Raw genomic sequence first — 17,968 nt, 5'->3', positions numbered from 1 at the left:
CCATAAATTGGGAAAAATAATATTTTTGTGGCATCTTTGCGTAAGGTTATTATTCATGGTTGAAGAAGTTACCGTCAGCGTACACTCTAACCAACCAATTTAAAGCAATATCGCATTATGTGATTTTTCGTATGCTCAAATTTCTTTTATTCAATGACTCAGAATTACTTCAGACAACGAAGGCTTTCTATTCAAAACTTTTTCTGATCTCTCTCTAAAATGTGTCGACAACGATCGTCTTATTCCTAGAGTAGACACTGAAAGCTGTTCTCAAATCGAGGAGGCAAAGATCGAACTCATGACTTTGCTGCGTCTACGAGGAGTAAGGGCAGAATGTAAAGTTATGTCGAAAAGCAGGTGGCCAGATCAAAATTAGTATGATGCAGTGAGTAAGTCTTCTCACCAATACCTTAGTACCCAATGTCTCTAACCTAGGGACACTGGGCCTGATTAAGAAATGCAATGCTCTATTCATATTCATGGATTTATTCTTCTTTGAAGATTACGGATCAGCAGCAGAAACTCAAAGGATTTCTTTTATGGCGAGTACTAACCTTTTCAGGCTTTAGCCACTACTGAGACCAGAAGCGGGGGGTCATTTATTATGAAGGCACCTAATAGGCGACCACTGTTTTCTCCTATGAAGTGACAGATAATTTACATTCATGCCTTCTCCGGGATTGGGCTCTTGAGTTCGGAAGTTAGGGCCACTAACCACTTTCACGTCTGGGCAGCAAAATTCGAAAGATTGTCAAACAGTTTTGAACTCAGTTGCTTACTCTTTAGGTAAAAAGTAGTAAAAACAATTTTGATAACAGTCTCTAATTATTTTTGGCTTCTATTTTCCCTAGAACGCATAACAGTGCTTTATTATCTTCCAGATATACTTTCTCACTTTTTCTTTACTCCTTAATCTCAAATAATATATAATTTAGCATGGTAATTCAGTAAACTATATTCTCATAATATCGCAAATGTTAAGCAGTCGGAGTACATTTTGGCAACTTGCACAGAAGGTTAAACCTCACGCATCATTAAATAATTTACGTGAAATTGATTAAATAAGCCTATTCCTATAGAAAAATAATCATTTCACTGGTAACCTGAAAAAGAAGCAAAATTCCAATTACATGGTTTACATAGAAGAAAGAACAAATAAACGACTAACCTCCAAATCTACTATTCGAACAAGAAAACACGTCAATAAGCAAAGAGCGTTGCCCATTCTAAAACAAAACAAAAAGAACCTGAGCATGCCTACAGTTACAAACAACAGTCTCAGCATTCCATTAAGCTTTACAATAAAACTGAAGAATGGCCGCACAACATATTACGGAGATCAAAAATCCCGATAAGGCGTCATGAGATATACGAGGGGGGACGGCAAAGGAAATCGGAGCTCTGTACCTCCAGACGGACGAACAGACCGACCGGCTATCCATCAAGGTAGGATCCGAGGAAGGAGACAGAGGGGATCGTCTGAAATTATAGAGTAGTCCACCTGACAGCGAACTCTGCATGACGCAAGACTTGCTTTTCGAATGAGGCTCGTGACTTTTTACATTTCCAGGGATCGTCAATGAAATTCGACACAGCGTTTTGTAGGACTAATTGTCTTATTTGTAAATAACACAGTGCATGTGCGAAATTCATAGAGTAGCAAAGAACTGGAACCAACGAAGAAATTTACAATGTTTTCTTCGAAAAACAAGAAAGACTTTTTTATTAATCCGTACCTTAAATTAGAAACGTAAGCTGTTTTTCTAATAGATATTTCTTTAAGTACTCTTTTCCAAAAATATTATTAAAATAAAATATATTCATCGTTTGTGAAATATCTGTAATATGAATTAAATCTTTGTTACCTAATAGATAAAATACAGCCAAAATCGTGCGTGAAAATCACTAAATGACATCAGTATAAAATTTCTTTTCATTAAAATTAGTTGTTATTAATCCTTAGATTGATGTTGGTTTCATAAAAAAAAACTATGAAATTTGAGCAAGTTTGAAACGAGACTTCTTCTTCGGGGAACAAATACAATTTGGTGTTTTTCTCTTCGATATATTAAAATAGCTCTTTTTTTGGACAATGCGGTCTTATAGTCCTCTTTTTAGTTACTGTTTTAGAGAATTTTAAGTAAGTCTTAAAATTTAAAATTATTTTCACCCTAAGTAATCTGTTGATCTGTAAATACTTAAATGTAATCTGCATCTGCTAATGCTTCGAACGTTTAAATTGCTTTTTAATTTAAAAATTAGTGATATAAAAACATTACAAAATTTTATATAAGATACATAGCGAATAATAGTCCTTATTTCAGGTATATAGCTGAAAAAATAATAAGTATAAAAAAGATAAAAAGGAATGATTCCAAAGCTGATAAATAGATAAAAACAATAAATATTTGAACTGTAAAAATAAAAATTTCAATTAATTTCAAATGAAAACTTAAAAAGCCCTTAAAGCTTCTTTTTATCGTTTTTTTAACTATGACAACATAAAAATAAAACGCACACTTCATCAAAAATAAAAGAATGCATTTTGGCTCTTGTTGCAAAGTTCATTTTTATATAAAACTGTGAAGAGAGGACTTTTTACCTATATCAGCAATCTACCGCCTAACAGTCTTGTGGATTTGAAAATTCTGAAAAATACACATAAAGTTCTCTTATAATGCTAACAATAATAATCTCTTATAACGCTGACAAGTAAGTTGCACTTCAGTTTTCATTATTTTGTCTAAAATTTTTAATTTTGGTCTTAGCTATTTCTCATTTCACGTTCGTCATTTCACTTCATAATTATGTAAATTAGCCTCTTGATAGTAGCCTAAAATGTATTCTATAAAGACGCAAAGCTGTGTTACCAATCTAATGCTTGCAGAAGTACTGTATTCAACTGTGCCAACATGTGGGGACATAACCTGAAGCTTTGTTGTCTCTTAGTTTGACCATTAGCAAAGATAATTTACAAAAAATCATCTGCATAATTTTAGTGAGAACAACGGGAATTCTCAAATGGTATGTTATGCTGCCTAGAATTTATTCATTTTGGATGTTGATTTTAATGTTCATTCCATTTTGCTATCAGAAATTAAAGTAATTATTTTAGCTGGAATAAAAAATGCGAGTTGATTTTATAAATTTGTAGCTGATCATATGAAAAAATATATTTTTACAGATATAGTAACACAGTCTTAACATTGTTTTTATTTTTAGAGCCAAGGAACATCAAAAAGCAAAACAATTGGTATAGTCACAGAAATGTTAACTTTTAATTAATAAAATAATTTCTGAAATGAAAGAAGAGTCGGGGCAGCGTTTAATGTCTAAAATTAGATATGTTGGAACCCAAAAGGAAGCTGTTGGGTAAAGTGAACAAAAATAAATAAACAAAATGATTAATATGAAATAAAACACACACAAAAACAATATATATACGTATATAACATTCTGACATCTTTCATATTTTACTTTACGCCCAAAGGGCGTTTTTTAAAGTTTCGTGTGTTACTTTTATTTATTAAATATCATGTTCTTCGCACTTAAACCATAAAATTCAGTTCAAGAGCAATATCGCAAAATAATTTTAAAATGAGCATATCTTTAGAATTTCAGATACTCAGTCTCGTGAGTTGGAAATAAAAATATGGATTTTTTTTTTATCTTTTTTTCGTACAGTGTTGCCATTGCTAGCTTTAAAGTCGTTGAGTTTGTTAATTAAACATTCGTTAAAGTTTTACAAAATATGAAATAGGTAATAAAGCAAATTCCAAGTTTGGCCCTCCAGATGCCCATATTCGGGTGGAAACGTATGTTATTCAAAATTTGATGGCTCTAGGTATAGTTGTTTTATCACAGTGCGAGAAACATGCATGCATTTACGAAAATTCTTCATTATTTAATTTCTTTAAATATAATACAGGGCTCTAATATTTGGTGGCAACAATTTGAAAAGTGAATCGAGGCAAAATGCCAAAACGAAATTTATACTCCTTCTGGGCAAATTGCCGCTTTGGACTAATAAATGAATTAGCAATAAATTTAATCAAATTAGTGGCAAATAATACAATGTAGGAGCAATTTATTATTTGGGGTTACATATGGAATTAGAACGTAAAAATATCAGATCAGAGCTCCGGTGGGCTCCAACTGAATTTAAGCTGTGATTAAGGTTTTATCGGTCATATAACAGAGGATCTTTATACCTTTTGAGAACTTTTCAATTATAATACCTTTTTTTATAGTAAATTTCTCTTGAGAGTGTAATTTCTTTTTCCCAGAAGATTAGAAGATTACATACAGTAGCTTAAAAAAGAGTCTTAACTTATTGAAATTACGAATTGTAATTAATTCTGATGACACAGCTGCTTTTAATTATTCAAAGCAAAGTTCTTCCTGCTATTGTATTACTTCGGCTTAAAATAACATTTTACCCCAACAAAAAGCTGTAATGTATTATTTTGGTTAAGAAAATGCATACAATAGTAAATTTTATTAAAAACTACAACAGTAAGTTTTTTATAAAATGCAATAGTATTTTTTCGGTTTAGTTTACGGCATTCTTATTAAAGAGTTCGTCGTATATTTAAAAAAAAATAAGAACTTTTTTTTAAAGAAAAACACGCAAAATATGTTTATCTATTTAACCAATGTATTTATAAAAGTTTCTAGATAACTAAAGCGATACCAAATCTTTGAGTAAGTAATCTTATTAAACTTTTAAACAGATACAGCTGAATGGAATCAGACGACTCAAGTTTCCGAAATTACCATTTTGTCTGAGCATTGCAAAATTTCTAATTCCTAATCCGGGGATAAATTCTTTAATTCCAGGCAAAGCCGAGTTTGTGTTACTAATGATCGTATATATTATCTGTCAAGTCTAGGGATCTAATGTCGGACTAATGTCAAGTACTTAATCTCAAAAATTAAACCGGTTTGAACTAAACATTGAAATAAATCGGATTGCACTGACTGCACTGTGACTGAATTCTGAAGTTGAATCTGTTATATAGTTTTCTTTTTGCTCATTATTTCGTTGTTTTAATCAATTTAAAATTAATTTTTCATTAAAATTTCTTAGGCTTTTTTAAAAATTTTTATGATATCCCTTAACGTTCATATCTCAGAGAGCCTAAATAAGCAGTGAGTAAAATTAGCCATATATTTATGCATAAGTATATTTACTAAAATTTCTTGGGGAACTGTTAGCAGTATCTGACGGAACACTGAAGTTTAGAGAAGTTCATGCTGCTGTAGAATGCACAATAGTGTGGGCCGAAAAACGTTTTTTTTTTTTTTTTTTTTTTTTTTTTTTACATTTCTATTGTATATATTTTCTATTGTATGTATTATCCCTTTCGCTTGTATATATCATTTTAAATATATAAGCGAGAGGTCTCTCGCTTATCTTATACAAAATGGGGAAATAAAATTCAAACAAAATTATATCTCCCGCTCGCACTCAAAATTTTGAAAAATGGTTAAATTTTGATGTTTTATATCAATTTTTTTTTAGCTACTAAACTCACTGCTATCGAAACATTGTAAGTCCTAATGTAAATTTTGGGACATGTAGGAAACGAAAAAAGTTTAAAATCTGTAATTTCAAAAATTATTTCTTATTTGCACAAAAAGCTAAAAAAAATGTTAAAATAGCAATATTTTGTAATTTTTGTTGCAAACAATTTTAAACGGTGATTATGGTTATCAAATATTATGTAACTATAATGGGTAACTGTAAATTTGTGCATATTGTAAATATTATGTAACTATGTATGTGGTAACTGATTCAGACAATTTTCATGACGTTGCAAAAACAAAATAAAAAGATGAAAAACTTTTAAAAGCAGAATCGATTTATTAAGGAAACACTATGTAGTCTCTCCTTTGATCGAAGAAAAGACGCCACGAATGGTAATTAAAAATATAATTCAAAGCGGTTTTATAGAGCTGAAAAAGAGAACCATAATTCCCTCATATAAGAACCAGAATCGCCGCCCAACCAGTATAGTGGTTAGTCTCACTGACTGCCGTGCCGAAGAGCCTGGGTCCGAATCCCGAAGAAGGCATGGATGTTTGTAAGTGTATAGTGTTGTTGCAAGCATGGTGTATACCTCTAAATGTAAATGTAAGTCTCTTTATGTAAAAAGTAAGTCTCTTTTGTATGTCTCTAAATGTAAGTCTCTTTGTAAATGTATAGCTCTAAATATGCTGTAAGCCGAAAGTCCTCTCGAGAGGTTGGTAGTAGGGGAAGAGGGATGGGAGACCCTCGGACCCGTTTCCCCGGGATGCTCTCCATCAAAATTGGGGGCGGAATCGTACTGTTAACTTGTAGAGTGCTCAAAGCTGTTGCCAAAGGCAGAATTAGAATATATCGTCCAGGATTCTCCACCTGTAGGATTTATGATATAGCATCTACCATAATTTCCCATTTGAATACACATGAGATTCCTACTGATGAATTTGATGTGATAGGAAACAATGGAAAGGTAATTACTATACTGGTTTGAAAAATGGTATCATCCACCGATCGGAATGCTCGTTGGGAGACTGCAGTGAGCTATGTGTCTCCTACACTTCAATGAACTGCCATTTCTATAATCTATTTCATCCACCTGATGGGTGGCCACCAGCGGCCGAGCGGTAAAGACGCTGAACACTGGTAGTTCGGTCTGAGGTTCGAATCCCGCGAACGGGCTGGCTGCATGGGCGTTTTCGTGGTTTTCCCCATGTGTAAGGTGTATACGAGCCACCTTAGAAAGTCTTCCACGAAAGGCATCCCTCCCTTTAGACCAAACACCATCCACCTGATGGTGTTACCACAGGGTCCAAATCTTTCATTGGACTGATCGGGAAAAAAAAAAAAAACTTGCTGGTCGTGAAATATTTAGTTTGGCTCGCTTTGAACTTGTTGAGTTTTTCATTCCTTAAATAGAAAGAAAAGTGTTGAACAAGGATCAGTACAAAGCAAGTACAATTTTAGAAGGTAAAACAGGCCATTATCTTGATCCGGGTTTCACACTCAAGACGACAGCAAGTCGAGTTCTCAGATTTTATACGATCATAGAAATACATACTGATGAAATAAAGCAGTTGATATATTTATCGAAGTTGCATTTTATTTCGAATTGTTATGTCCTTCTCTGGTTTAAAATCTAAACAAACAAAAAAAAAAAAAAAAAAAAAAGCAAAAATTTCACAGACCGTCCAAAGATAGTTTTTAAATTCATCAAAACGTTGAAAACTCGATCACTTGCCAAGGATAAAACTCCCCGAAACTTCACCACGCTGAAACTCAACGTCGAAGCAACAGATTGTGTCAACATGATCTGGGGGGGGGATAATTGCAATATCTCTCTTCCTCCAACTATTAAGGAACATTGCGAATGAGAATATGAAAAATACCGGATTTCCAAAGCTTTCCTTACTACATCCAGCTTGTAGAAACGTTGCATCAACCAGAATTTTACCAAAAGATTAAGTTTAGGCTATACATTTTTGAACAATAAAAATAAACAATGAAAAATTAAAATTATCGAAAATTGCAAAATGATTCGAACTGCGAATCATCCACCTGCGATTTGAATGAGCTAACCACTTAAACGTACGCTTACTAAAACTTTCGAATTTTCTTTCGAATTATTATATATACTTCTATTAGGTTTTAACCACAGAGCTTTAAATCTGCGATTTAAATAAGCTAACCTCTTACACTACACGACCAAGCAAGAAGTAGATATAATAATTCCTCATGATAGAAAATCCGAACGTTTTTAGTAAGCGTACGTTTAATATTAGAGCTAAAAACCTTGAGCCAAATTATTTCAGATTTCCATATTCTGATATTTATCTTGGGATGCAAAGATTAAAAAAATGAGACATAACCGTACAACTCAAAACATTTCTACAAAAAAGAAATAAAGAGCAAATAAATTTTATACGCTTAATAGAGAATTATTAAACGTTCTCTGTATTTTTCATGTCTTTTTAAAATAACCTACCTGAAAATAATTCGCAGAATTCAAAATTCTTTCCAGTTGATATTTTTAAGGTATATTTTAAACGAGTGATAAAAATTTGGAAATATTGGCAATTGGAAATTTGGAAATTTGGAATATTTGCATAAGGTTTTCACCAACAAAACAAGTACAAAATTTAATACAGTGTGCATGATTTCAATTCATTAGCTGAAACAAAAATATTAATTTGATAGAGTACATAATGTGCAATTTCTAACAAAAACTACTGCAAATTTTCTACTTTCAAAGCTGATAGAGGCATTTAAATAAATCTTATATTCATTTCAAGGTTTGTTGGAAATATAATAACCTAAATTCAGCTTTGACTTATGGAACTACGTGATAAAATTTTGGACTATATAATTTACGAAATTAAAGGTAAAGATTTGTAAATTCTTTTGATACGAATACGCAATTAAATGCTGAAAATATGTTAAAATGTCTGAAGTCTGAAGATAAAAGCCGTTATTAAAAGCGAAGATTAAAATCTTATTTTTCAAAAAGAGGATATTACAGAAATCTTTATAATAAATATATTTTCAACCACTCTGATCAGCAGCTGCACTGTAAAATGACTGAATTTTCGACTCGAACATTAATCTCGGCTGAAAGATTGGTTGTGTTTGAGTTTGCGTGGTTTCATGTGATTGTAACTTGATTACGATTTATGCAAATCTTCCATAAAGGTACTCCTGCTCTTTGGTGAGAGTGCCCTCGAGTGCTTCACAAGAATCCAAATAGTTTAATCAATTTTCTAGATGTTATGCCAACGGCAGAGCGGTAAAGTCACTGAACACTGATGGTTCGACCGATTCAAATCTCTGCAGCTCCATGGGCCCGTTTGAGGTGTGATGTGGATATGAGCCAGTTTCCCTAAGAAATTCCTCTATGAAGGCATACCTTTCCTTAGGTAAATAACCCTCGCGGCTTTGCCGTAATCAAACAAAGAAGTCCTAATGTTTTTTTTTAAAGAAGAAGCACAAATATAACGAAAAAAACATATAACAAATGCTATTAAAATTTATTTTCTATTAGCATATACAGATCAAGCATCTTTATAATATCCGTCTTGAGGGTTAATTTTTACTTAAATTTCTTATCAGTAAGATAATTTATAATATAGGATTTTTATATAATATTTCTTTCTTTTTAATGTTATGTTAGCTAAATTAATTAATTTAGGATGGCTTAAATGTCGTAGCCAAGAATTACAACTTAAAAACTTACTGCCATAATTTTCGTTACAATAAAACAAAGTAAAGCAATATATTTAGCCATAGCACAGAAAATGTTTCAAATCTTATATTTTAAATGAACGTAACAAAAACGTATTCTGGTCAAAAACCATAAAACACATAATTTAGGAAGAGATAAGTTATAGACTAGTTTTATAGCAAATGACATGTGCTTTTTTAACTTACTGATACGATAAACTTATATCAGTGCAGTTCTTGTTTTGTTTATTTATCAGTAGCTAACATATTCTTCTGAAAGCAGCAACACCAATAACGATGAGGGAAGAATTTACGCTCTGTACTACAATTTTTTTTATTCCTGAAAACGATAGAATTCATTACTTTAAAACAGCTGTGTTATTATTCTAAAATATACTTTCTTACACTGTCTCTGTTGTTTGCGCTAATTTTTATTACATGTTTCTTCCTCCCAAAAGAAAAAAAAATGGTCTGCTCTTAATAATTTAGAAGAGAATAAACAGAAAATGAAAAATTATTAGTAATAGAAATAAATACAAATTGATATAATTTATAATTCCAAAAGAAACGTAAAAAAACCTAATATTATGGCTTTAATTAAGAATAACGCAAAATAATATGTTCGTTAATTTTTAAAATATATCTAGAATATCAAATTACTGAATATTTCTCCTACAGGGACTATGAAAAAAAAAAAAAAAAGAACACAAATTTTTTCCATTTAAGGAAGCTTAACTAATTTCAAATTGATCGAATAGTTTTGTAACAGAATTATGTTCATTTTCATCAGTTTATGCGAGAGAAAATGTGAAAAATGTAAAGCAAATAAACTTTAAATCCAATTTTTTATGTTCGTTAATTAATCAGTCTAAAAATTTAGGTCATAAGGGAGATTATTCTTCTTTTTAACTTTCTTTATTACTTTTAAGCTCATTGTAATTTTTCCCCTTTACTTTCTCAAATTCGCCAATTAATTTTAAAATTAGAACGCAAGAATTGTTGAAGATTACAGCTTTTCCACCTAGAAATATTTTTTAAAACTTCAACGGAATAACATTTATTAAAATATTATATCTCGAGGAATAAACTACATTAATTTAACTAAATTTTCTCGAGAAAACTTTACATGCTCTTTCAAAAGAACAAATGTATCTTCTATATTTTTGTAACGAAAGCTGTATATATATAGCTAAGCTATGTAAACTATATTTAGCCTTCGCTGAAATCCCGTTGCACAGTATATTGTATTTTTAATGAATTTATATTAATATCTAAAAACAATTTTTAGTATTATATTTAAAGTACAATTCAAATTTAGTGAATTAATCATAATTAACAATACGGCAGATCACAATGGGTCATATCTTCTTCCAGTATTTACTTAAGCTTTTTTCCAGTATGCTCTCCTTTTGGCTAAAATATTTCAGTTTCAAATACTTATGAGTTTAAACTGCTTCAATGTCCTTTATCCACATGGATCAACAAGACCAAGGTTTAAAGTCCTGGTCCTCTTCTAAGGACTCATTTTCCACTAGGACGGTAACTTCAATTTGCATGTACAGGGTAGACACGATGTGCTGTGCTTTTCTGGTTGATCTAGCTAATTTCAACTTTGTCTTTGCAACAGTAAATATATAAATTCCCAACTTTACTGAAACCATGAGAAGTCCGAGAACACGTAAAATCGGGGATGAATGTCGTATGTTTAATGAAGAATATGCAAACAAATATTTCTTTGTTATTACAGGGAATAAAGCAGTGTGTTTACTGTGTCATGAAACAATAACTGCATTTAAGGAGTGAAGGCTGAAACGACACCACGTAATAATAAATGAACTCAAATTAGTACAATAAATAAATTGAATAAAACTGCCACTATTTTATTTAATTTATATTTATTGATTTCTGTAATAGAGTTTACACCTTTTCTGAAATGCGAAGTTAACTAATGAAGGCAATCGTTTTAAAAAGTGTGGCCGTCTGCTAGCATTCGCTTCCACAAAGTGAAAGTTCCCGAGCAGAAATTGGCCACCCCTGATGTATATGTGTATGACATATACATCATAAGTGTATGACATCACTGTACTTAGTGAAATAATATTAAGTCACTAAAAGTAAAATAATGATACAATACAATAAATACATCCGATTAAATTCGTTTGAGTTGTATATAAGCAATCTATTAAATATTTAGCTATTAAATATCTAATATTTAGTTCTTGCGAAATTAAATCATTAAAAACAAAATTACCCATTCAATGCTTTAAACATCTGTACTTATTTCAACAATTGCACTTAAGCAATCTGACTTTCAATTCTTGTGACGTAGCTGAGTGCTGTAGAAAATTAGATATATTTCATTATAAAAGCTAAGTCTACATTGAAAAAAAATTTTACGGAAAGTACATATATTTGCTTGTAAATTATTTAAATTTTTATTCTTTTGAGGGTTTAATTGTTTTTACTTTTAAACTTTACACATAAGGATAGAACTGGCGTCCGAGTCAAGCTTCTTGAGATTTAAAAAAAAAAGAAAAGAGAACCTGAAGCAAGACGTATAAGAGAACCGGGTTCCCGTAATTTTTAGACGCTCTCCTCCCCCATTCCCACTAAACGGCTTGCAAAAAAACTAGGTATTAGCTTTAAATTAATAAATAATGTATATCTATTATATGCTTAATTTAGTACTTACATATAATGTAATAAGTAATAGTAATTTAAAATAAAATTTTAATATTGTAAGCACTTAAGCGTTCATTCTTTCAGGGTTTTAATAATCTGTCTTAGTCATTTGTAGCTTTTACTTCGAAATAAGTAGGTCTTTATTGTTATGCAGTTAGTTTCTCAACTATCTAGGACAGCATGACTATTTCCCCTGATGTCGCCATTAGTTACTGTGTAGATTCTTACAGTACCAATTTAGATTCTTATAAATACAACTATTTCCAAAGCACCACTGAATCACTCCAATGAATATTGCAACCGTGAAAGTGATATTTAAATTGATTGCTACCCTAATTATTAAAATTTTATGCATAAATTTTACTACGATCATTAGAAACTTGCGGAAACACGTAAGCAGTACACAAAAGAGTATAATCAGAGAGCGAGTAAACGAGAAGAATACAGAATATATCTATTTGAATGTTTCAAATTATTATACCTTTTAAATGACCCGATATCTTTCATACAAAATTGATAAATAATCTTTTAAATGGGGTTTTGAAAATTATATTATTCAGATGATATTTATTTCATATATAGTTAGTTAAATGATATTTAGTCCGAAGACCACTTTAATGAAAATTGTTTCCTAACCGATATTCTTTGCAAATTGTTATATATAAATAAGATTATTTTAGACAGAAATAATGCTTTTATTGCAAAACTTAATAAGATACGTTTACACGCAAGAAAAAAATTCCATTTAAGGTTATTTAAAACTAGAAATGAAATATTGATGCAATGGGACACGCTTCGTCCGGCTTTTATTTCTGAAAGTTATTGTCTCATATTTGCGCTGTTTTATGACTGTATAATCACTATAATTATAGGAAAGAATATCGAAATGATTCGAAAAATTTCACATTCTCGATCATTTTTTTTAAGTTGCTTATTTTTTTATTTATTTGCCAATATTACTACATTACTTATTTTTCAGTCGGGAATAAACTGCTCTATAATGATCATAAAGACACTGATAAACATTTAAGAACAAAACCAACACAAGTAATAAAAATGAATAAAAAAATTCCTTTCCCCTTTTTTCGACCTTTTTAAACGTAGTTGCTTTACTTTTGTGAAATATTTGAGGAGAGGTTGGTGGTAGAGGGCGAGAGGGTGGAAGACGGTTGGACTCGTCCCCCTGGGGTGCTTTTCATCAAAATTGGGAGCGGAACTAAGCAAAGTCGCACTGCCACCTGTAAGTTCTTAAGGCTGTTGCCACCGGCAGGCGTAATCTTGCGTTCCTTGCCCCGAGGAATTTCGTGGGCTTGGGCTTAGGTTAACTCAATCAACAGCAACAACAAAAATTTCTTTTCAGTGCTTATAAAATTTCAGAATTTAAGGTAACCGAGAAGGACAAGATTTTGACAAATTAATTAAAAAAATATATATATAATTTCGGTCTTTAATACTTGGATTACCTTAATTAAATTAAAAGTGATTTCCTGTGAAATACAATATATGTAAGAAAAATGAATTCATACTAAAATATGTGTATAAAAATGGAATGTGAGAAAAACATTATATGAAACTCTTTTCGCTCTGCATATAATTAAACGAAAATAAAATAACATAAAATTTCAAATAAAAAAAACAGATTTTTTTTTAAAATTTTGCTCACTATACTAATTAGAATTCAACAAATCGGAATATAAAGAAAAGTCACTACCTGGAATGTTAAAAATAATTTCTTTTTTTCAGCTAACAGTGGTGGATAAAGATTTATTAAAATTAATTAACAAAAATAATTTCAAAGTGCTAATAACATTTTGAACCGATATTAACAGCGAGCTGTCTTAGAAGACAAATGCATAATTTATTCATAATTCCTAACCGTAAACGCAGAACAACAATCCATCACACTTCATTCAAATATATTTCACTCGCACATGAACTTAACTATGTTATTTCATTTGTGACTGATCCTTCGATCAACTTTGACCCACAAAAAAATAAATAAATAAATAAACATGAAAACAAGAAAATATATTAGAAGAAAGCTTATTAAAGCGTTTTCGCTTGCAGTTCATAACACTGGGGCCCTGAGGCGCTAAAAAATGAACAAGAAACTAAGACAAGTTAAGCAAAAGAAAAAAGAAAAGGAAAACTGTTTTTTTCAATCAACGGTTCGGGTCACATCTTTTGCTGGACCACTGGGGAGGAGACAGGAATTAATAGTGGCTGGGCCCCTTGCCCCTCAGGCGAGACACGACTAGTGTGGAAGTCTAACATTGATCAGTCAATTACATCTTCATATGGAGTTGTTATTACTGGGCAACGGCGATCAACTGCCGTCTCTTGATAGCGACCTGAAGTTTCTATAAGGCCTGGTAGTTGCAGAAAGAACGGTAAATAAATAAGTAAACCGAGAAGATATGTTGGAGGGCTGTTTGGAGGAGTTCCTAGTGGGCCCTCTCAGGGGTTGGATTCAGTAATCAAATTTCAAATGTTTCCAACTTACTTCTTTTCAGAAGTTAGTTTTGCCAAGCTCTTACTGCTACTTTGTTTCAGTTGAAATAGTATAGTTTTCCTCCAAAAAATTCATACTAAGATAAATTTGGATATCGTATCTAAGAATTATGCATTTGTAATCTTCTAGATAAATCTGTTTGTGTAAATATACACATATATATAAAGAAAAGATAAATAATCTATAAGTATGAAAGAGAAAGGTAAAAGTTTACAGGGTGAACCTTCTTCAGGCGACCCTGGGCTCGTAAACGAGCTTATAAGGTATTTCTCCCGCCTTCTTAGCATGCCTTCGTAGTGTAGTGGTCAGCATGCTCGGCGCGTGTTCGAGAGCCCGTGGTTCGAGTCCTGGCGAAGGAGTTGCTCATTTTTTATCTCTCCTGTTTTCAAAAAAACACTTAATGTATCTAAAGTGGTGCCCGAACTAAAAGGTGGTGAATGATGATTCTTCACCCCCAGGATTTGGCAATTGGGTCCCTAATCACCCAGTCACCATTTAAAAGGGGGAATATACAAGGTATTTCTACCGTTTTCTCAGCATGCCTTTAGTGTAGTAGTTAGTACGCTCTGCACGTATACGAGAGGCCCGTGGTTCGAGTCTCGTCGAAGGCGTTGTTCATTTTTTATCTCTCCTCCTTTCCAAAAAAAAATACCTAATATCTCTACAAGCTTAAATAAACACCAATATTGATGGATTATATGACTATTCTTTAAGACTAGAACTCCTATACTATCAACAATGTATTAAGACTATCACCAAATTATCTCTAATTTTTGCTATCAGACTAAGATATTTTAAGTACTAAATAAATAAAAAATACATTTACACTTTTTGCTATAACAGCAAATCTATTGTTATGGTTATATTTCCTATTTTCTCTAAAATGATCATCTCCAAAGAAGGCCAGTATTATCCTTTTCTTGTAACATTATTACATTATTTTATAATATTCATTTCTCATTTCTAATAACGAGCCGCTCCAAGAAAGAAGCTTCTTTATCTCTTTTCAGCAAAGAATCACATCCAGAAACTCGAGTAAATATATTTGCTTTGTTAAAGTACTGTGTGCCCATACGTCGTCATGGCTTACATAACCAATCTTCTTCAAATGATTATGAACTGTACATTTTGGAATACATTTTCAAAGGGGTAAATAAGCGCCCATATAATGCAGTCTAATTAAATTTATCTGTATAAGTCCATATTCAACAACTGTAATTAATTATAATATAAATGTAATTAATACGATGCAAATGTAATAATTATGTAAAATCATACCATAAGTCCTATAATATTTTTAATGATAACTTTGTGCATTCAGAAACCTAATGCATCTAATATTTTATAACATTTAAAAGAAAAGCTAAAAAGTACTTTTTAGATAAAACCGCAATACTGAAGTAATATAAATGCTGCAGTTAACATAAGAATTATTATATTAATATTTAAACGTTTTATAATTTAATTTTTCTTATTTTTGATGAAATAAAGAAAAAAAAACGACAATCATTTTTATGAAAATCTACTAATAATTTAATTTATATTTTAGATAGAAAATAATGATATTTTAAAGTTTTTTTGGTCGAGGGTCAAGAGAAAATTTATCATTATTTTTTAATTTTTTAAATTTTAAGTTTTTAAAATACTACTACTACTATATTATTATTAAATATTTTAAAATACTACTATATTAAAGCTACTTTCACCCTAACAGTAGTAACTGGAAACATTAAAAGTATTATTAGCTCAGTTTCCGAGTTCAGATATGATCGAACTACACTGCACCACTGAATTCTTTTAAAAGATCTGATTTTGCTGTATTGAAATAGCGCAGTTTTTTAAAATAGATATTTCTGATGTACATTTGAAGCATTCATATCATTTGGATACTTAAGATCTAAATAGAAAATGCTCCTGTTCAAGATGGTTACAGCCGAAAACATCGCGGACGAAAACGTCACGGAGAAAACAACGCAAGGCGAAAACGTCGTGCTACAAAACATCGTGGGAGAAAACATCGCAAAGAGAAAAAAATCGCATTTCTAAAACATAGTGGGAGAAAACATCGTCGTCGAAAATATCGTGGTAAAATGTAAAGTATGTACAAATCATCGCATGACGATAACATCGCAGACATGCTTTTTTCAGGTTTTAATAATTGTAAATGGATATTCCCATAAGGATTTGTGAGCGCAATATGAAAAGAAGGATAATTTTTACTTTCATATTTTTATTAATTAATAAGATTTTGCTGAGAAAATAAGAAGGAAACTTACAACTTATAGCACTTAATAGAATTTTAAACCGACATAGTTAACTAACAAAGGCCATTAATAAATAATTTTTTATAAATTCTTCAGGAAAAGTATAATCTATAAACTTCATTTAATTTTCTATGCTTAAGTTTCCTTCTTACTTTTTCAGCAAAAATATATTAGGTAATAAAAAAATGTGAAAGTAAAAATTATCCTTCTTTACATCTTGCGCTCACATATCATTATGGGAATATCCATTTACAATTATTAAAGCCTGAAAAAAGCACGTCCGCGATGTTATCGTCCTGCGATGATTTGTACATACTTTATTTTTTACCACGATATTTTCGACGACAATGTTTTTAAACTGCGGAGTTTTTGAACCGCTTTATTTTCGAAGTCGATGTTTTGTACCACGATGTTTTCTCCCACTATGTTTTGTAGCACGACGTTTTCGCCTTGCATTTTTTTCTCCGCGACGTTTTCGTCCGCGATGTTTTTGCCGCGATGTTATCGGCGGACACCGTTCAAAATACTTCAATTCAATGACATTAATTTTTCACCAGCTAAAAAATGAAAATCGGAAGCTATCTCGTTACTTTTTTATATCTCTTTTTACTTCTTTGTACGAAGTAAAAAGGAAGTATTGTAATTGTGAAAAGTTTCAGGCATCATATTTCAAGGCAAATATCCATTTTCACCGTTATGGAATGCAATTTAACGATGTTTTTGCTTGACATCTGTTCGTAAGGCCAGAATAAAGAATTCTTCCCCCCCAAAAAAAATATTGTAAGACTAATTTAAAATGAATTCTGAAGTGAATTTTTCGTGGCGTCTGTGAGTACGTACCTACATATGTATCTCGCATAACTTGAAAACGAGTAGCCTCAGAACGTTGAAATTTCGTATATAGGACTGCTATATTATGCAGATGTGAACCTCGTATTTTGGTTGCAATCGGCCGCACCAAAAGTGTATAAATATATGTATATAATAGGCAGAAACATTGTAGCGAGCTTGCTAAAAAGTTACCAGGAGCTGTAGCTCCACAAAATAGTTCTACGCAGTATTACTAAAATATTAACGTAGAAGAAATTTTTTAAAAAAATATTAACATGGAAAAAAGAAAAAAACTGCTTACACGCGAAATTAAACTGTTTAAAATCAATGTTGGAAAACATGTGAATGCACGAAAAAACTAATCTGATCGTTGTGACATGTGAAAAGTTCTGCGTGCACGAGAAGATCCACCCGCTTGTGTAAGAATGAATAGATGTA

The sequence above is a fragment of the Stegodyphus dumicola genome, chromosome 3 (genome assembly GCF_044657685.1).
Source record: "Stegodyphus dumicola isolate Sdum_Otavi_A_Nest chromosome 3, ASM4465768v1".
Lineage (NCBI taxonomy): Eukaryota > Metazoa > Arthropoda > Arachnida > Araneae > Eresidae > Stegodyphus > Stegodyphus dumicola.
This window is presented reverse-complemented; position numbering follows the sequence as displayed.